General features: G+C 44.6%; 1 protein-coding gene and 1 non-coding gene across 2 annotated transcripts in view; both read right to left on the minus strand.

Moving 5' to 3' along the window:
* LOC140189166 (uncharacterized) overlaps positions 1-22,293 on the minus strand; it is a 751,862-nt gene that overhangs the window by 199,364 nt on the left and 530,205 nt on the right. The gene's annotated exons all lie outside the window — the stretch shown is intronic.
* Positions 20,520-20,591, minus strand: trnad-guc (transfer RNA aspartic acid (anticodon GUC)). Its single transcript has one exon. It is a non-coding gene; the product is annotated as a tRNA-Asp (tRNA).

The raw sequence follows: 22,293 nt of genomic DNA on the forward strand, positions 1-22,293 counted from the left end.
CTCTGTTGTGCGTTCTAATGCACCACAAACTCTCGCTGTTTACCCTGCCCTTTCAGAATAGCCTGTACCTTCTCAGAAACGTCCTTGGCCGTGGCATGATGGAGATAACCCACATCCTACAATCTCACTCATGTCCACAGATACTCCTGTCTGTGTACCACCACATCCCCACACCACCGGGTGAAGTCTTTGCTGAATGTGATTCATATCCTTCCATCCCCTGTATATTCATATGCTTATCTAATAGCCTCGGCTCTGGGTATTTAATTATGGATTCTGAAACAAAGGATAAACAGCACACGTTTTAAATCAAAATACTTTATTAGAACCAGCACAGTTTAAATGCAGAAAGAACAAAAAACTGGAAAAATTGATGTCTACAGTAGTAGCAGTACACAAATCAGAATAATATTTAACATCGACTAAACAAGCCCATCTCAATGTTGGAGGGGGTCAGAGATCAGAACAATGTCACGCAGCCTGTTCTTGTTCTCTCGCTCTTCTCTTTCTTTTCCCCACTTCAGCTCCAACCTAAGACAAAACTCTCTTCCCTGCTTGCAGCAAAGAAGGTGCCCGTTTCTATGCCGTTGAAATCCCCTCAGAGTAGTATATTTCCATCTTTGCAGTACGAGCTTCTCTCACTCGAACTCCTTTGACGTTCAGCCCAGACACACATGTTTATCATCACCTCAACAATTATGACGGTCCGTCTGACCCGCTCCATCTTGGATCCCCAGGCGAATCTGAGGACAGCTCGGGTGATTTCTGAGCTGTAGGAGTGGGGGACAGGCCACACTTGCGACAAGTACAGCAGCCCTGAGAGCACCTCACATCTGATAACCAGATTCTTGCCCGTTATTGACAGCGAGCGCCCTCCCCACAGACCCAGTTTCTTTTACACCTTGGCAGTCTGCTCCTGCCAGTTCCTGTTGCACGCCTCGGCCCCTCCGAACCAGATCCCCAACACCTTCACGTGATCAGACCCGACGGTTAAGGGGACACTGGATCAGTCGGGCCAGTTGCCGAAGAGCATGGCTTCGCTCTTCGTGCGGTTGACGCTGGCCCCCGACGCTAGCGCAAACTACGCGCAGATGCCAATCAGCCTGCGAACTGACCTCGGATCAGAGCAGAAGATGGTGACATCGTCCATGTACAGGGAGGTTTTCACTTGGGTCCCTCCACTGCCTGGCAGCGTCACCCCTCTTATGCCTTCATCCCTCCTGATGGCTTCGGCGAAGAGATCAATGCAGCACACAAACCTGACTCCAGACCTGATAGGGAAGCTGTCTGTTTCCCACCCTTTGACCTGAACTGCACTACGGATGTCTGTGTAGAACAGTCTGATCCAACTCCGGATTCCCTCCCCAAATACCATTTTTGAGAGCACGTGTGCGATACCCTGTCCAAGGCTTTCTCCTGGTCCAAGCTGACCAGGCAGGAGTTCACCTGTTGTACATGCTATTTATTACAAATTACTATAAATTGCACATTGCACATTTAGACGGAGACAAACGTAACGATGTTTACTTCTCATATATATGAAGGATGTAAGTAATAAAGTCAAAACAATTCGAAATACAAAACACAGATTCGAACAAAGATAGGGTAGAGAGACCGAGAACCGGATGGAAATGGTAAAATAACCACGTTGCTAACATAGAAAAAAGAGGAAATCGGAAGATGTTGGAAACCAGGGCAACACAAGGAACTCTGCTGAGTTCCTCCAGCATTTTTTGTGTCATGTTGCTGATGGAAGAGCATTTAATGGGTATCTCAAATCTCTCAAAGGTTAAAAGAAATCAAGGATAAATATTTCAATCTGCAAAGGATTGGGCAGACTGTTAAATAACACAAAGAAGACATACTGGATATTGGCAGATGAATAGCTGCTTGACGGCTGGAAATGAACGAGAGAAAGAAAAGCGTGTGGTAAGTTGTTAGAAGTAAGACGTGGAGAAGAGAGGCGAGGGAGAGAAAGAGCGGGAGAGGGAGAGAGTGAGCGGGGACGGGGAACAGGGGACAGATGGAGGTGAAGACGGAGAGGGGTAGGGAGAGGGGAGAAGAACACGGGGAGGTGGAGGGGGAGGGGGATGAGGAGAGAGGGAAGGGGAAGGGCGAGGAGAGGTAGAGGGACCGACCGCCCGACCGACCGAGGCAAACTTACAGATTGATAGGTCAAGCAGGCAAAAAGACAGCCAAAAACAGATAGACAAGTCTGTGATGAGGGTCTCGACCGGAAACGTCGACAATTGACTCTTTTCCATAGATACTGCTTGAACTACTGAGTTCCTCCAGCATTTTGTGTGAGGCAGGGAGTAAAGAGTCGACATTTTCGGCCGAGATCGCATCTTGTGTGTCACCGAGATTTTTCGTCAGGATCTTATTATATTCGTGTTGTTCTGTATTTCGATCATCTGCAGATTTTCTCGAGTTTGTTTTGCAACTCTGTTCATCACATTGTTTCCATTTACCCACAAGTTGGGGTACAGAACAGGGAGCATGAAGGCAGCTGAATCGTAAAACTTCACAACATTTATTTCTAACGTTTCATGAGTTTCAAAATCGGATTCAGTGGGTATTTCACCGCATTCTTCAGTTCCTCTCGGAATTTGCTCTGAGCCAGGGCGTAGATACATGTATTGGTGCAGGAATTGAGAACCTGCAGCATTTCTGCTGTGTGTTCTGTGATGTAACGGGGATCCGTGACAGAATCAACAAAACTCATTGAAATCCGTCTGTAGATATAAAAAGCCACCATTGTTCCCCACAACAATATGAAACTACCGGTTATGCTGAAGAGCAGAACGATGGATTTGCGTCGGTTCTCAATCTCCCGGTCCTTGTCATTCTCTCCCGCCTGTTGTCCCCGGAGCCCCCTGCGGGCTCGACTGGCCGCTAGAATCCGCCTGACAGTCAGAATATTGAAGAGCAAAATCAGAAAGAATGGGACACAAGGGGTTAAAATAAGGTCAAACAACTCAAATGCTGCCCATGAAGGAGAGTTTGCGAAGCTCGGTGTAAGAGCACAATCCCAGGGAATACCGTCAATTATTTCTCTAGGCCCGTCTATAAAGCCCCAGGGCACACTCTCCAAACAGGCCAGCACACTCACTGTCCCGATAACCATAGCCGCCGTTCTCTCGGTGCAATATTTTGTTTTCAGATTCTCACAGCAAATAGCCACAAATCGATCGACGGTGAAAGCGACAGTCAGCCAGACTGAGATCGCAATGCTCCCATTAACCACCAATAGACCGACTCTGCACACAGGAGTGATTCTCAGGAATGATCGGGGGAAATAAATCCGAGCAGTCCACCTAAGCAGCGGATCGGAGATTACGTTCAGGAGATCGGCCGCTGCCGTTCCCACCAGGTAGCGTGTGATACATTTGGAGAGACCGCACTTTCCCCGGTACAGGATCACAATCGCCACCAAGTTCGCTGGAAGAGAGACAGAGAACAGAAAGTTGAGAAAATACTGAGCAGAAGCCAATGCAGCAGTTTGAGGGGATTCTGTAATTTTACTTTATTGTAGCATTTAGCGGAGAGAGGGCGCAGAGGTGGCGGAGACTGAAGCAGTTTACACAGTAAAATAAAGTCAGTATGATCTGACTACGGATTACTTACTGATAGCCGAAATATGAAGTGGCAGCGGAAAGCCCTAAAACTGGATAAATTCCTCCTCAGAGTCACTACTAAATGAGAAGTTTCTCCTGGCACCGTCAGCGTCGCGTCTGGATGAAATGAATAAATCCGGACGCTGATGGCGAGATTCTTCCATCAGACAATCATCAACTTCCATGGCGATCCCTGTCAGCGACAGAACAGCCGAAGGATGGAACAAAAACACTCATCCAGGCAAAACAGAATATGTGGAAAACATTTAAAGTATCTCTCCTCGGAACTGTTCTCAGGGAGACCCCTGACACGAGTGTTAACTGGTTTCTCTTTCCTACAAGCTGTTTGGGGCTTAGAGTTTGTTTCCTATTCCAGCATTTGCCACCTCACTGACTTTACAACAGAATATTGACTGAGTCCAACAGATACAGCGCAGTCTGACACAACCTCACAGACAGACATGACGCCTCCCATTGAATCCAACACAGGGAAGCAGTTGAGAGAAATTCAAACTCCTTTTATTTAAAAAAAAAACTGAAACTCGGTGCCGTAGTCAGATGTCTGTAACCGTGTCAGGTGTAGATATAATGGAATACATTTCACAGTATTGATAACTATGAAACACCACGTCGGTTGTGTTAATTGACTCAGCATCGACTTCATTGTGTTGTCTATCAACTGCTTTATATTCGGTCATATCGCAGACATTTACTGAAAATCCGCAACTGTTCCGTGTTACAACACGGAACTCCTCACATTTGCTAAAGTGTTATTACAGTCGACGGTTTGATTGTTGTTCCTAAGTAGATAATCTCTCACATTCAAATGAAGACTATCAATTGGTATAAGTTCCGTGGGCTGAAAACACAGTATTTGCAAATGCAGTGCAGCTACTGTATGACCAAAAGCAGAGAGTCGAACATCTCAATATTAATCACAAACCGCTGGAAGAACGCTGCCTGACCAGCCCAGTCCCACAGAAATCGGCAGATTCGCTGACTTCGTGCAGCAGTTTGTTTTTAGATAGAAATCCCAGCATCTATAGTCCCGGCGTTTCCGCTCCATTCCTGAAATGCGGAATACTGGGACTGGAATGTGCGAGTTTAAACCAGCGGCAGGATCAATCACATCATTGGGATTAAACTTCAACATCCCACGGCAGCTGACACTGCGGCTTACCGGGAATTCCAAAGGCTGAAATAAAAGGATAGTAAAAGGCTTCTACCCGCCAGATGACCGGATACACCATTTCAGCGAGAATCTGCTCCTGTTGCTCCTGTATTCACAGCTCCGGCAGACAGCTTATACATTCCTATCGCCCAGATTTATACAAAGGATTCGTCTCCCGAGATACGGTTATACACCTCACTAACTTGTTTAATTACAGTTGCTTGAACAAACACTGCAATTCAATACTATTCTCTCTCTCTCTCTCTCTCTCTCCCTCTCACACACACACACAGAAACAATTTCAAAAACGTATTGCTATGTTATAGTGACTATCCCGTTGTACATACTATTTATTATAAATTATTATAAATTGCACATTGCGCTTTCAGACAAAGACATAACAAAGATTTTTACTTTTCTTGTATATGAAGGCTGTAATTAATGAAGTCAATACAAATCGAAATACACAAACACAGATTCGAACAAAGATACTGTAGAGAGACCGAGAACCGGATGGAAACGGTAAAATAAGCACGTTGCTAATATAGAAACAACAGAAAATCTGAAGATGTTGACAAACCAGGGCAACACAAAGAACTCTGCTGAGTTCAGCATTTTTTGTGTCATGTTGCTGATGGAAGATCATTTAATGGGTATCTCAAAACTGTCAAAGGTCAAAACAATTCGAGAATATTTTTTTCAATCTGCAAAGGGTTGGACAGACTGTTAATACAAAAAAACATATTGGGAATTGGCAGATGAATAGGTACATAACGGCTGGAACTAAACGAGAGAAAAAAAAAGCGTGAGGTAAATTGTTGGAAGTAATACGAGGAGAGAAGAGGAGAGGGAGAGAGGGAGAGGGAGAGAGTGAGCGGGGAGAAGGAGCGGGGCAGAGGGAGAGGGGTGGAGAGGGGTGGCAGAGAGGTGTAGGGGAAGGGGAGTGCGGAGGGAAAGAGAGAGAGGGGAGGGGTGGAGAGGGGCAGGGGTGGGGAAGAGGGAGGGGGGGAAGGATGAAAGGGGAGAGGGGGAGGGGGAGGGAGAGTGAGAGGGAGAGACAGAGGGAGAGGGAGAGGTTGAGAGAGACCGACCCACCGACCGACTGAGACTGACAGACAAACTGACAGATTCATAGGTGAAGCACGCAGAAAGACAGCCAGAAACAGATGCATAGATTGCAGGATTGTGGTGTTCCTCCTGTATCTCCTGGTCTTTGGTACAGTGTGAGAGTGTGGGGTTCACTCTGTACCTGTCAGTCTATGATACAGTGTGATACTGCACAGGACCGAAAGTAGTGCAGAAGGTTTTAAATCCTGTCTATTCTATCTTGGGTACTTGCCTACAAAGTACCCAGGAGATCTTTAGGGAGCGGTATCTCAGAAAGGGAAAGTCCATTATTAAGGACTTCCAGCACCCAGGGCATGCCCCTTTCTCACTGTTACCATCAGGCAGAGGGTACAGAAGCCTGAAATCCCACACTCAGTGACTGAGGGACAGCTTCTTCCCCTCTGCCAGTCCTTTCAAGTCATGACAAGTTACTTATGGTTGTCATTTCGACCATACACAGTACAGATTAAAAACGAGACAATGCTTTTCAGGACCATGGTGCTACATGAACAATACAAAAACTATACTGAACTACGTAAAACAACACAAAACTACACTAGGCTACAGACCTACCCAGGACTGCATAAAGTGCATAAAATAGTGCAGGCATTACAATGATTAATAGACAAGACGATAGGTACTGTAGAGGGCGGTAGGTTGGTGTCAGTCCAAGCTCTGGGTATTGAGGAACCTGATGACTTTGGGGAAGAAACAGTTACATATTCTGGTCGTGAGAGCCCGAATACTTTGGTGCCTTTTGCCAGATGGCAGGAGGGAGAAGAATTTGCATGAGGGGTGCGTGGGGTCCTTCATAATGTTGTTTGCTTTACGGATGCAGTGTGTAGTGTAAACGTCTCTGATGGCGGGAAGAGAGATCCCGATGATCTTCTCAGCTGACCTCACTATCCGCTGCTGGGTCTTGCGATCAGAGATGGTGCAATTATCGAACCAGACACTGATGCAACTGCTCAGGATGATCTCAATACAACATCTGTAGAATGTAGTGAGGATAGGGGGTGGAACATGGACTTTTCTCATCCTTAGCAGAAAGTACAGACGCTGTTGGGCTTTCTTTTCTACGGAGCTGCTGTTAAGGGACCAGGTGAAATTCTCTGCCAGGTGAATACCAATAAATTTCGTGATCTTAACGATCTCTACGGAGGAGTCATCGATGTTCAGCGGAGAGTGGTTGTTCCGTGTCCTCCTGAAGTTAATAACCATCTCTTTAGTGTTGTTCACATTCAGAGACAGGTTGTTGGCTCTGCACCAGTCCGTTAGCCGCTGCACCTCCTCTCTGTATGCTGACTCATCGTTCTTGCTGATGAGACCCACCACGGCCATGTTTTCAGCGAACTTGATGATGTGCTTCGAGCTGTGTGTTGCAGCACAGTCGTGGGTCAGCAGATTGAACAGCAGTGGACTGAGCACACAGTCCTGTGAGGCTCCCGTGCTCAGTGTGATGGTGTTGGAGATGATGCTTCCAATCCGGACTGACTGAGGTCTCCCAGTCAGCAAGTCTAGGATCCAGTTGCAGAGGGAGATGTTCAGGCCCAGTAGGCTCAGTTTTCCAGTCAGTTTCTGAGGAGTGATTGTGTTCAATGCTGAACTGAAGTCTACGAACATCATTCGAACGTACGTGATTTTTTTGTCCAGTGTGAGAGCGTGGTTCATTCTGTACCTGCCAGCCTATACTTCTGTGTGAGAGTGTTGAGTTCATTGTGTATCTGACATATCACTCCGTAAAGAATTGCTTTCTGATGTTAGTTTAAAATCTCCCTTGAATCAGACTCCATGTTTCCTTGTTGATGGATTAATTTTGAAGCAGCAGTTGGCATCCTACTTACCTCTGCTCTCAATGATTCTGAACACCGCTATCATATCTCCTCTCATTATATGTCAACTTAGGCCAAATAGCTACAATTCTCACAATCTTTCTGCATAGCTCACACCCAGCAGTCCTGCAATGAGAGTAGTTGCCCTTCTCGGATACCTTTCCAGAGCCCTCACATCCCTTACAGAACATGGAGATCAGAATTGTACACAGTTCTCAAGGCGTGGCCTCGCAAGTGTATGAAACAGCTTAAGGAGACGTCTCTGGCTCTGAGCTCCTCTGAGCGTATTATATAGCCGAAAATTATATTAGCCTTCTGAATTGATTCAGTGCATTGCCTAGATGTTGATAGTGATGTTTTCTAGGACATTCAGATTTATCTCATAAAGTGCACTTTCTTACTCAAGACCCCCATTGTATATTTATATCTGATACTTCTACTTCCTATATGTAATATTATACATTTACTTACATTAAATTTTACCTCTCATCTATCTGCCCACTTCAGGATTTTGTTTAGATCTACCTGTTTTGATTCTGCTGCCTGAAGATTATTAGCCCATCTCTCTAATTTGTGTCATCTGCAAACTTAAATAGTTTAATAGTTCTGTGCTTATCCAAATCATTAATGTAAATAAGAACAATAGCAGCCCCAAAAATGATTCTTGTGGAAACCCACTTTGAACATCTTCTGGGACCTTCTCAAAATCCTTCTGAACTCAATGAAATGATACCACCTCTTTATTGTTATCCTAAATCTTATTTCCCTCTTAATGAATCTTCAACATGTTAGTAAAACATGATTTACTCTTTCTGAACCCATGCTGCCTTTCTGCTGACAGAAGACCGTAAAACAATATAAGAAAGAGGAGCAGAACTCGGCCGTTTGGCCCATCAAGTCTGCTCCAACATTCAATTATGACTGATCCTTTCCTTCTCCTGTTCAGACCCATTTTCAGACCTTTTCCCCATCAGCTTTGATGTCATGTCCAATCAAGAACCTATCAATCCCTGTCTTAAATACACCCAACGACCTCCACAACTGCACATAGCAAAAAAATTCTAGGAATTCACCAGCCTAAGGCTAAGGAAAATTCTCCACATCTCTATTTTTCATTGACACCCCTCTATCATGAGTCTGTGCCCTCTTGTCCTGGACTCTTCCATCATGGGAAACATCCTTTCCACATCTACTCTGTCTCGGTCTTTCAACATTCGAAAGGTTTCAATGATAACGTCCCTCATCCTTCTGATTTCCAGTGATTACAGACCCAGAGTCTTCAAATGTTCTTCTTTCATTCCTGGAATCCCAGAATGAAATAACTCTTTCATTCCTGGAATCATCCTTGTGAACCTCCTTTAGACCCTCTGCAACGTCAGTACATCGCGTCTGAGATGAGGAGCACAAAACTGTACACAATGCTCAATGTGAGGCCTCAGCATCACATCCCTGCTCTAGTATTCTAAACCTCTGAAATGAATGCTGACATTGCATTAGCCTGACTCACCACTAACTCATCCGCCAAGTTAACCTCTAGGGTGTTGCACACAATGACTCCAAGGTCCCTTTACCTCTCAGACTTTGGATATTCTCCCCTTTCAGAAAACAGTCTGCACATTTATCACCACTACCGAAATGTATGACAATGCATTTTCCAACATGATATTTCATTTGCCACTGCCTTGCCCTTCCTCCCTATCTGTTGAAGAGCTTCTGCATCCTACCTGTTCCTCAACACTACCTGCCCTGCACCAATCAACCCATCATCTGCAAACTTGGCAACGAGTTAATCTATTTCATCATCTAAATCATTTATATACAACAAAAAGTACTGGTCCCAACATCAATCCCTGGGGAACACCATTAGTCACCGGCAGTCATCCAGACAAGGATCCTTTTATTCCCACTTGCTGCATCACTGTTGTTATCAGATGCTTTTTCAACTCGATGTTTGTTAATGTTTCTCTTACCTTACCCATGATACACGCTAAGCTTACTGATAAATACTTAAAGGGTTCACTGCTGTCACCCATGTTATGTACCAGGAAAATTTTAGCCCATTTCAAGTCCTTAAAGACTTCATAAATCTTCACAGAGATTTGAAAAAAAAATCGTGTTATGTGTTTTTATTTTTAATCATAGACTTTTTTAACTACCCTTCGATATCTGTTGTCTGACACTGAGATTTAATTATCTTCAGCCTTTTCAGCTGAAGCAGGAACTTACTGTCTAAGATCTCTGAATCAGCTTCACCAACTTTATTTTTAACATCTTTGCAGGTGAATGTTTTAGCAAAATAAGAGTTAAGAGTATCTGCTATGTCCTCCTCTGCATAATTTATCACTTCTTAATACATTAAGAAGTGATAAATTCTTAATACATTTTCTTAATACATTTAAATTTCCACTTAAAATTTCTTTTATGATTGAAGTATTGACAAAATCTCTTTGTCAATCTTAATATTATCAGCAATATCCTTCTCAACCTCTCTTTGGCAATCTGAATTTCCCACTTGACTATAGCTCTCATAATTTCATATGCCCTGTATGAAAATGTATTACCAATCGTTCTGTGTTCCTTACTTAGCTGTCTTTTCTTCAGTATTTTTTATGTATCTTTGCTCATCAATGTCGTTGATCTATTGTTTCTTTCGCTCTCTTTTTTTTTTTGCATTTCTTGACCTTCGGCATGAACATTTCCTGCACCACATGTATTTCCTATTTAAATCGATACCACTGTCCGTCATCCGACACAATGTCAAGCAGTTTATTCCAGTTTACATTCTGAGGTATTTGCCGCATCTGCACAAAATTTTTATTTGTGAAATTCAATCTAAGGACTTTCCTTTTTGCTGATATCCTCCCCCAAAGTACTTCGAGACTAACAGTGTTATGATCATTCGTTCCTGAAGGCTCAATAATTTCCGAACTCAAAATTGTCCCTTGAATGTTGCAGAATGTCAGATGTTGACAGGCCTCCCCTCTTGTTGGTGTGATAGCATACTGGGTCAAAAAATAATGCAGTGTATTGCGGTAGTACAAGTTGAAACACTTACAAAATGCAGAACAAAGTATAAGAGCTGCGGAGAAAGGTAAATCATAAGGTGCAAGATCATTATGTGGCAGATTTTGAGGACAATAATTCATCATATATGGCTAGTCTCATAACAATGCGATAAATGTTGTCATTAAGCCCCGTAGTACGTGCTTTCAGGGAGATTTCTTAATGATTCCTGTGTCTTTACAATGTAATTCAGACTATGGCCATGAACTCGGGCTCTCTCTGGGAAGGACATCACCGTCATTGATATGACCCTGACCCTGGCCATGGTCACTCCCGTCTCACATCGTCTCTTTTCTTCGGTTACCCATGTGCACAATTGACAGTATCTTACAGCCAGTGAACGCACCATTCAGCTCGCGTTTGGTCTCTGGAAGGAAACCGGAGTAGTCACCTTCTATTTACACCAGCCAAGACTTGGCCTCTGGGCCTGACCTCTGTGATTTTCAATGTCTAGAGTGTAACAGTTTTTACTCGAAGTTCTCAGACAGTCAGCTTGAGTCCACAAACACTTTTTGAAACTTTTGCCTGTACCTGATTCTACGAAGTTCGAAACGAGATGAGGATTCCCTGGCGGTTCCCCTGTAGCAGCGGAAGGGTAAAGTCAGGCAGTGTGATAGTCACAGATTACTTACTAAGTAGTGGAGACCGGCAGGAGATACTGTGGCCACAAAAGAGACACAAGGATGGTGTGTTGTCTCCCCGGTGCTAGCATCCAGGATGTATAGGTGCAGCTGCAGTATTTTGTCAAGGGTTAAAGTGAAAATCCAGAGGTCCTGGTGCAAATTGGCACCAATGTCATTGTCACAAAATGAGATGAGATCCTACATACTGAGTGTATAGAGTTTGGAAAGAAACCTCTTTCCTTCTGTCACCATGCACACATCTGACTGTATTTTGTGGCCAGTGAACACACCATCCAAGTTGCCTTTGGTCTCTGAAAGAAAACCGGTTCCATCAGAAATAAGGTATAATTCCAGTTCCACTCATAGCTCCCCTCCAGAACCAGGGTAGGACACAATGGCATTACCGCAATTTGTGATTATAATCACGTTTCCAGTGAAATATTCCCACCCAGCCACAATTTGACAACTCCACTGGTCCTGGTATTGCTGAGAGTTGCTCCCGGAATCAGGCACTGGCTCTAGCTGCTCCTCATCCTGGACCAAAATTGGACCCGGTCTCTGAAGGACTTATCTGTCACGGATATGGTCCTAACCCAATTTACGGTAACTCCCCTGTCTCATATTCCCTTTTCCTCCTGCCTCCCATGTACACTAAGGGCTATCTCTGGGCCAGCTACTGCACCATGCAGCTCGCTTTTGGTTTCCGGAAGAAATCAGGCATTGTCACTTTCTATTTGGCAGTAAGACCAAGTCCACAAACACTTCTGGTAACTGTAGCCTGCACCTGATTCCATTGATTTCATTAAGTTCAAAATGATATGAAGAAACCCTGGCAGCGTATGAGTGATAGGGGACTTGATAATTAAGGGATTCCAGGATGCTGTGTTGCCTCCCGGATGCTTGGTCCAGATGTACCAGAGCGGCTGCAGGATATTCTGAAGGGGAAGAGTGAACAGCCAGAGGTCGTGGTGCATATTAGCACCAATGTCATTGTCAAACATGTGGAAAAGGTTCTACAGACTGAGTGTATAGAGTTAGGATATAGGATGAGGAGAAGGAACTCCAAGGTAGTAATTTCTGGATTACTCCCGGTGCCATGGGCTTGTGTATGTCGGTATAGGATGACAGCACAAATGAATAGGTGACAAAGGAGATGGTGCAGGGGGCAGGGTTTCAAGCCTGGATCATTGGAACCTTATTCTGGGCTAGGGGGTGACCTTTTTGAAGAGTGACCCGTTACATCTGACCTGGAGGGGAAGAAATATGGTGGCCGGGATGTTTGCTAATGCTATTCGGGAGGAGGGGGGTTAAACTCGTTTTGCAGGGGGCGGGGAATCGGAACGCCAGGTCATTAAGTGAAGGTTTAGATATGAAGGTAGACATCGGTGAAAGTATGGACAGGCAAAATCAAATTAACAGATGAAACATATAGTTTGAATGCTGTGTATTTGAATGTCAGGAATATTATGGGTAAAGTTGATGAACACGGAACAGGGATCAGTACATGGGACTGTAATGTTGCGTCCATTACAGAGACTTGGTTGAGAAGTGGGCAGGGAGGCGTGATTAATCTACAAGGTGTTTGAAGTTTTTGAAAAGCTAGAGAAGGAGGTAAAAGAGGTGTGAGTTGGACTACAAATGAGGACGATTTCACAGCTACACACAGGAGGGTTCAGACACTGAGTTCATTTGAAGAGAACCGAAGAACAGGAAGCGTGCTATCAAACGAACGGGATTGTACTACTACCTGCTGTTGGGTAATGGGTCTATTCAGGTAACTGCACAGTTAGTGGATGAGCAGCTAGATGACTGAGACCACAACTCCCTCACTTTTAAGATAGCGACAGATAAGGATGGGTTATCTTCAAATAGGAGAAGGGCAAATTAGGAGGGCATTAGGCACGAACTAAGAAGGGTTAATCGGAAATATCTTTTATTCTGGTAAATCCACATCAGACATGCCGAGAGTGTTTAAAAATTAATTGCACAGAGTACAGGAAATGTATCTTCCTGTTAGAACGAAGGACAGAGAAGGAAATAGAAGAGAAACTTGAATGCCCACAGAACTGAAGAATTCAGTCAAGAATAAAAAGGAAATTTAAGTAAAGTTTTGGAAGTTGGGGACAACTGAAGAAGTTGAAGATCATACAGAATCAAGAAAAGAACTGAAAAAAGGAATTTACGAAAGCCAAGAGGGGCCATGAAGAGTCCTTGGCAAGTAGAATTAAGGTGAATCCCAAGGCGCTGTATGCATATATCAGGAAAAGAATATAAATGGGAAGAGGGTAGGACCCCTCAAGGATAAAGAGGGGAACAGTTGCTTGGATATGGAGAATATGAGTGAAATACATGATAAGTCCTTTGCTTCAGTGTTTACCAAGGGGAAAAGATGTGGACAAGGAGACAGTGCTGCAAATATAATATGTCATGAAGTTTTGAGATTAAGCAGGTGGAAGTATTGGGTCTCCTAATGCGTATTAAGGTTAAAGACATCCTGGGGCCTGATGGGGTTTACGTCAAGCTTTTGAATGAAGCAAGAGGCGAGAGTGCCTTGACTAGCAGTTTCATATCTTTCCTAGGTACAGGCGAGTACCCAGAGGATGAGTGAGTGGCGAATGTTAAACCTGTATGTAAGAAGGGAACAAGGGAAAATCCAGAGAACTGTAGACCGGCAGGTCACACGTCAGTTGTACAAAAATTTCTGGGTTACATTCTTCCAGATTGTATATATGAGCTTTTGGAAGCCACGGCCTAGTTAGGGAGAGCCATCGTGTCTTCCTGTTGGGAAGGTCGCAGCTTCACAACTTGATTGAGTTTTCTGACAAGGTGACGAGAGACGTAGATGAAAATAGGTCTGATGATGTCGTCTACATGGATTTTATTCGGGCATTTAACAAAGTGCCTCTTGATTAAAGAAAGTGTTTGAAGAGGCTTATTTGAGCTGGAGGTCTGTAATTCGTGGTGTTCGGCAGGGATCTGTGCTGGGCTCCCTGCTATGTGTAAAATATTAAAATGACTGGGATGAAAATGTAGATGGGTTGTTTAATAAGTTTTTTTTAATGATACCAAAAGTGGTGCAGTTGTGGATAGTGAAGAAATCCGGCAAAGAACACAGTGCAATGTAGATCACTCGCAGATAAGGACAGTGAAATGTCAGGTGGAGCTGAACACAGATAAATGTGAAGTGTTGCACCTCGGTAGGCCAAATGCAAGTAGTAAAGCGCTAAGCGGGGTGAAGACCATTAACAGTGTTGCTGAGCAGAGCGGTTTGAGGTCCAAGTTTACAGCTCCTTGAAAGTGACTACGGAGGTAATTCTGCGGTTAAGATGCTGATCAAATGTTTGTTTTAATGAGATGAGTTATTGAGCTCAAAGTTCAAGAGGTGATGTTGCAGCATTAAAAAGACTTCGGTTAGGCCACAACTCCAGAACTGCATATAGTTCTGGTTGACGCAGTACAGGAAGGATTTCCAGGCATTGGAGAAGGAGCAGAAGAAGCTTACCAGGATGCTTTCTGGTTGAAATGGCGTGTGCTGACAGAAGTGTCCTGACTAACTTGGGCTGTTTTCTTTGGAGCAGCAGAGGCCGAGGGGAGATCAGACAGAGCTTTATAACATTATGCGAGGCGCAGATCGAGTCGATATGGAGTGTGTTCATCACATTGTAGAAATGGCCAATACGTTGAAGGTGAGAGTGGATAGTCTGAAAGGAGATGTGGGTGGTAAGTTTTTTTTTTACTCAGACTGCTGGATTGGTGGACCTAAGTACATTTGGGTTTTTTACAGAATGTTTATATAGGTACATGGACATGAGGAGGATGGAGGGAGATGGACCTTGTGTTGGTCGGAAGGATTAGATTTTCGGGGTTTACTAATTTACTTTTCATATTGTTTGGATCTATTTTATGGGCCAAACGGTCTGTTGCTGTGCTGTACTATTCAATAATTTGTTCTATATGCTGGGAACAAGCCAATGGTTGTGTACAAATACAAACAGAGCAAAGAGTTAAATTGTACCACAGAGGTAACAGTTAAACAGTCAAAGAATACAGGACTTAAGGACTGCATGTCGTCTGCAGAATGCTAGATCTGTGGCATTCAACTCAGGCGACCTAGGCCTGTACCTGAAAACCAGATATGATTGTGGAGGGTATTTCAAGCACGAAGAGACAAATTCAAACGAGATCCGAGGTGACATCGGATGTGCGATAACTCAGACAGGGTTTGCAATACATTACATCCTGCAAAGCGAAACCCAATAGGATGAATGGCAGTGATGCTTCATTACCAGATGGCTCAATGTCTTCTCTGCCTGCTTTGGAAGGGAGAAGTTCCGTGCTGTATCTGATCACCCAGTGATTTCCGTCTCAGAGGCGGATGCTCGGCTGCCTTTAAAGACAGTGAACCCTCGCAACGTGAAATATCCCGATGGAGTACCAGTTCAGGCTCTGAAAATCTGTGCCAACCAATTCACGTGACTATTCAAGGACATTTTCAACCTCTCACTGTTACAGTCAGAAGTTCCCAGTTGTTTCAAAACGGCAACAATTATACCAGTACCTAAGAAGAATAATGTGAGCAGCCTTCATCATTATTACTTGGTAGAACTAACATCTCCAGTAACGAAATGTTTTGAGAGGTTTCACATGACCAAACTGAACTCTTGTCTCAGCAAGGACCTGGACCCATTGCAACTTGCCTATTGCCAGAATAGGCCAAGGACAGATGCAATCTCAATGGCTCTCCACACGGCTTTAGACCACCTGCAAAACGCAAACACCTATGTCAGGATGATATACTCTGGTGGAGATAAACATGAAAAGGGTCTTTCAATCGTCTTAGACAAAAACACACCCAAGAGCCTGTCAGGATGCTGGTATATCTCAGACAGAATGATGCTAATCAAACTAAAAGGACAACATAACAACATCTCTAACATCCAAGTATTTGCACCCACAATGGCAAGCTCAGAGGAAGAAATTGATGCCTTCTACCACTCCCTAGACAAAGCACTAGAAAAATGCAAATCACAAGAATCCATCATAGTCATGGGCTACTTCAATACAAAAGTTGGTGATAGAAGAGAAGACCGTATTGCTGTAGGCCAGGCATTGGGAGAAAGAAATGAAACAGGTGAAAAACTTATACCATGGTGTAAAACAAACAATCAGATAATCATCAACACTTTGTTTAAACGACATCCAAGAAGGAAATGGACATGGAGAAGCCCAGATGGGAACAACAAAATTCAAATCGACTACATAAAAATCAATAACAGATTCAAAAACTCGATAACTCAATCTACAAGCTACCCTGGAGCAGACTGTGGAAGCGACCACATACCAGTCAATTCCGTAAAAGTGGCATCACGGGTAGATAGGGTCATGCAGAGAGCTTTTGGTATGTTGGCCTTTATAAATCAAAGTATTGAGTAGAGGAGTTGGTATGCTATGATAAGATTGTATAAGACATTGGTGAGGCCAAATTTGGAGTATTGTGTGCAGTTGTGGTCACCTAATTACAGGAAGGATATTAATCAGGTTGAAAGATGTAGAGAAGGCTTACAAGGATGTTGCCGTGACTTGAGAAACTGAGTTACAGAGAAAAGTTGAATAGGTTAGGACTTTATTCCCTGGAGTGTAGAAGAATGAGGGGAGATTTGATAGAGGTATATAAAATTATGATGGGTATAGATAGAGTGAATGCAAGCAGGCTTTTCCCACTGAGTCTAAGGGAGAGAAAAAAAAAAAGAGGACACGGTTTAAGGTTGAAGGGGGAAAAGTTTAAAGGGAACATGGGGGGGGGCTTCTTCACACACAGAGTGGTGGGTGTGTGGAATGTTCTGCCAGATAAAGTGGCAGAACATATATGAAAACATATATGAAAATCTTGGACAGGTACATGGATGGGAGGTGTATGGAGGGATATGGTCCAGGTGCAGGTCAATGGGACTGGGCAGAAAGATGGTTCGGCACTGCCAAGAAGGACCAAAAGGCTTGTTTCTGTGGTGTAATGTTTCTATGGTTTCTGTGCTTTCTAACGGAAATTAGAGAAATCAATGTTTATGCCATCAGGCTGGAGGCTACCCAGACGGTAAATAAGATGTTGTTTCCCGTTCATGGGTGTGGCTTCACCGTGACAGTAGAGGAGGCCGTGGATTGACATATCCGAATGGAAATGGGAATGGGACGTGGAATTAAAATGTGTGGCCACTGGCAGATTCTGCTTTCTCTGGGGGACAGAGCGTATGTGTTCGGCGAAACGGTCTCCCAGTCTGCGTCGGGTCTCGCCAATATATAGAAGGCCACAGCAGGAGCACCGGACGCAGTATATCACCCCAGCCGACTCACAGGTGAAGTGTTGCCTCACCTGGAACGACTGTCTGGGACCCTGAATGGTGGTGAGGGAGGAAGTGTAAGGGCAGGTGTAACACTTGTTCCGCTTACAATGATAAGTGCCGGGAGGGAAATCGGTGGGAAGCGATTGGGGGCACGAATGGACAAGGGAGTCGCGGAGGGAGCGATCCCTGCGGAAAGCAGAAATGGGGGTGGGGGATGGGAAAGATGTGCTTGGTGGTGGGAGCCCGTTGGAGGTGGCGGAAGTTACGGAGAATTATGTGTTGGACCCGGATGCTGGTGGGGCTGTAGGTGAGGACAAGGGGAACCCTATCCCTAGTGCGGTGGCAGGAGGATGGGGTGAGAGCAGATGTGTGTGAAATGGGAGAGATGCTTTTGAAAGCAGAGTTGATGGTGGAGGAAGGGAAGCCCCTTTCTTTGAAAAAGGAAGACATTTCATTTGTCCGGGAGTGAAAAGCCTCATCCTGAAAGCAGATGCGGCGGAGACGGAGGATTGCGAGAAGGGGATGGCATGTTTGCAAGAGACAGGTTGGGCAGAGGAATTGTCCAGGTAGTTATGAGAGTCTCTAGGCTTATAGTAGGCATCAGTACATAAGCTGTCTCCAGACATAGAGACAGAAAGATGAAGAAAGAGAGTGTGGTGTCGGAAATGGTCTAGGTAAATTTGAGGGCAGGGTGAAAGTTGGAGACAAAGTTAATGAAGTCAACGAGCACAGCATGGAAAATGTCTGCTTGCATTTACCGGTTCTCCGGGACTTCGTGTGGTGCAAGAGTGAGCTGTACAAAAGAGAAGGCTTCACTGAAATGGGGTGGTGGTCGGTATCATGAGGTTCATTGTTGCTTTGTTCATCACACTTTTTCTGTCAAACGATTATCGCAATTGGCAAACAAGAGAAAATCTGCAGATGCTAGAAATTCTATCAACAAACACAAAATGCTGGAGGAACTCCGCAGGCCAGGCAGCATCTATGAAAAAAAAAGTTCTTCTTCCATAAATGCGGTCTGGCCTGCTGAGTTCTTCCAGCAATTTGTGTGGGTTGATTATCACAAGTAATAGTCTGTAACTTCCCTTTGGAATTGAAGACAATTCGAGGTGGCAGAACCGTGACAAGGTGGCGGATCCTTCGCTGACGGCGAGGAGATCACAAGCTTCCATCGCTGTCAGCGCCGGGCCGAAGGCCAAATGGAGGTCACGAGGTTCGGGAAAGTTTGATTCTGTTTTTCACTGTGGTAACAATTTTAGAGCTGTGAAAGGAGCATTGGGCTGAACTGCCCGGAGAAATCACACTTGTTAATGGAACTGCTTTGAACGATGGCAATAGATTTCTTATAATGGACTGTATGAATTCTCAGCTCTGAAGCTGCTTCATGAGGATGAGGGTGAAGTCTGTTATTGTAACTACGGGGTGATGGGATCAGATTTAGGTAACAATAACTATGTCACCAGTGATATCACAACTTCTTTAAATGGCACTTACAGAATCGGCTGGCAAGCCGACTGTATTTATTGTCCCGGGGTATCCTCTTTCTATTTAAATGGTGTCTCTGGTCTGAACAAACGCCGTCAAGCGGTTATTACAATTTGGCGAAGGTAGTAGCAAATACATACCATCTGCCAGCGTTGAAGGCTGAAGGAGACTGAGCATTGTTACTGGACTGTAGTGTTCCTGTTCTGGGGACCCACCAGACTGGCTCGTGAGATCATCTGTATGGCTCCAGTGTTGCAGTAATTGGCTAACGACACAGCCACGGTGCAGATATAAGTCTGAACACCAATGACATTATCACAAAATGGCAGCAAGCTGCAAAGCTGCCTCTCAAAACTGAGCAGCATTAAACGTTCTGTTGGCTGAGAGTGAAGAGAGCTGTGCCATCATTGGCCTGGAATAATGGGCAAACACCCTTGATATATCTGGGCTCATCACCAACTTCAGCCGTGTGGATCCCGTTAGACGCTGTTAAGGGTAAGAAGTTTGGTCCGGAGTTATATACGACTCTATTATCACCTTTGGAACCTATAATTGACTTCAATCCCTGCTAGGAAGTTTGTGCAGCTCCAGTTGCTGATATTAAACCTTGTTTTAATTTCTTGCCTGAGAGCACTCTGCGGCGTGATGGCCCAAAGAACGGCTGCCTACATTGTTGTTCAGCAACCCTCCTCTTCAGGATAGTCGATGACAGGATCACTGAGGAGACCTGAATTCTCTGGACAATTCAACTGCACCCACAATCCATGTTGTCCTTTACAGAACGAAAGGGAAGTGGGAGGAGCTACAGTAAGTCAAATTTACGTAGCGCTTTGGCAGGGAAAGTTCACAGATAACGTGCAGTCAAGCTCGGCAAGAAAGGTCTTTGTAAAGTCTGATTTCCCTTTGCACAGTAGGAGACTGGAGTCATTTTGCGCAGGAAAACAAGCTGAGGATGCAAATGACAGTTAATGTTGGTTAGCGACTTTGCTAAAGTGGTGCGAAAATGCGGGAGTTGATAACTGACAACTAAAGGCACGGTTCAGTGTGCTCGGAGTGATGGACTCAGCCGCTGAGTGTAACAACGAACGCTGCGAAATACAGATTCTCCCAGGGAGATTCGAAGAAACAGTCTGAACACAACGTGTCCTTCTTCTTGGAAAATTCTACCATTCCAAGCTCACAGCAGCAAGAGATTCCACCTTCCCAATGAGCACTGAACTGATCACTTCAATGGCAAATTATTTGTTCACTTTTCTTTGTGTTTTGAGCAGTAAAATCAGCATCTCCCCGTCGGGGAATTGAACCCCGGTCTCCCGCGTGACAGGCGGGGATACTAACCACTACACTAACGAGGAATTACTGTGGATATGTCATTTCAAGCACATATAAAATCACAAGACGGTGGATAGAATTACCTTGTTTGTTGAGTGCAATTTTGGAGTCAGTGTCCTTCCCACAGAGGTTTCTCAGTTTCCTCCAGTTTCCTCAGTTTCCTCACCTATTGCCTTCAAGGATTAGCGAAAGGAAGTACTCTCGTTCGAACTCAACTCCGTCTTGTTCAAAATAAATGCAACATGGAGGAAATCATGTGTAGCTCTTCGAATTTTGAAGGGATCATTCTCACTTCAGTCCGATTCCGTTCCAATTACTGGGAGTTTTCTATCTCCGGTTTGTAGAAAGATGTCGCCATCAACTGGACATAACGGGAACTGCAGCACAGTCAGGAATCAGATTGACCAGACTCAGGCAGCTCGAGCCACAGTCATGCACCCCTGGAGACGATTCAGGACCCAAGCCTCCTGCAGAATGATGGCACAATGGTGATATAATGGTGAACATAGCGCTCTTCCAGAAAACTGACGCAAAGTGATTTCCAACGATCGCAGTTAGCAGAATTTTCATCCTTCATTGAAACTATCAGAAAAAAAAACTATTCATAGAACCGGATATGCGCAGACTCCTTTCGGCCGGCTGGTCTAACCCCGAAAATAGCTATATCCATGATTGAGTATAAAATTATTACTCACCCTGGGCTGGCCAGTCGATCAAAGATGGATTTCCTATCTTTCACATTTTCTCGATCAACCAACCAGTGCAGCGCCCTGCTCTCAGTCTAACCCAGAATCCCATAACAAACGAGGACACATCAAAACATGCCGGATGATGTGTTGACCCTGACTGTGTCAGTCTACTCACCACTCAATCTAGCTATCCCTGTGGGATCCCTCGCCACACCCTCTCTCCAGTACACGATTAAACTACACCATTTTATTGTGGTTAACAAATGTAAGATAGAATCACAGACTCATGCCACCTTGAAACAGGCGTTTCGGCCCGCCACGTCCATGCTGACAATCAAGAACCAATCTCACCAGAAAAAAAAAAATCACTTACGAGCTATTGCCTTCAATGCCTTGATGGTTGAGGTGCTCGCCCAGACAATTCTCTAATGTTGTGAGTGTACCTGCTTCCACCAGCCACTCAGACATGGGTTCCAGTTTCCAGACACCATCTTCATGAAGTTCCTCATCTGATGCTGTCTAGGTGTACACACGTTAGGGCAGTTTACTGGTATTCTGATAGGCCCCCGCTAATCTGATACGACCTTCAAGGACCTCCGTCACCTCCAGCACTCCATGGATACAACCGCACTCTATCCAGTCTCAGTTTATACCGGAACTCCCCATCTCAGGCAAAATCCTGATGAATATCCCCTGCATTCAACGCTTCAGTTAATTTACAGAGTGCACGGAAGTTTCGATTCTCGAATCCGCGGTAAATTAGACAAGTCATAGATGGTTTCGTCCGAATGGATGACCATGCGCCCAGCACACTCCCGCTGCGCCACTCTGCTATTGGCTGAATGTGGTGCTGAGCTGCTCCGTTGTGGACGCTTCCAATTCCTTACCTTTATTTTTGCTTATCGGGGTTCTGCTGACATCACATCGTTTCCCTTAATAACTGCTCTTCGTTGATTTATTTCGCGCCTATCTCTCTGCCCGTGTCTCTCTGTTTTCTTTCCGTGTTCCCTACCCCCTGTCCCATCCTGTCTTTATC

Source organism: Mobula birostris, chromosome 28, assembly GCF_030028105.1.
Source record: "Mobula birostris isolate sMobBir1 chromosome 28, sMobBir1.hap1, whole genome shotgun sequence".
NCBI lineage: Eukaryota > Metazoa > Chordata > Chondrichthyes > Myliobatiformes > Myliobatidae > Mobula > Mobula birostris.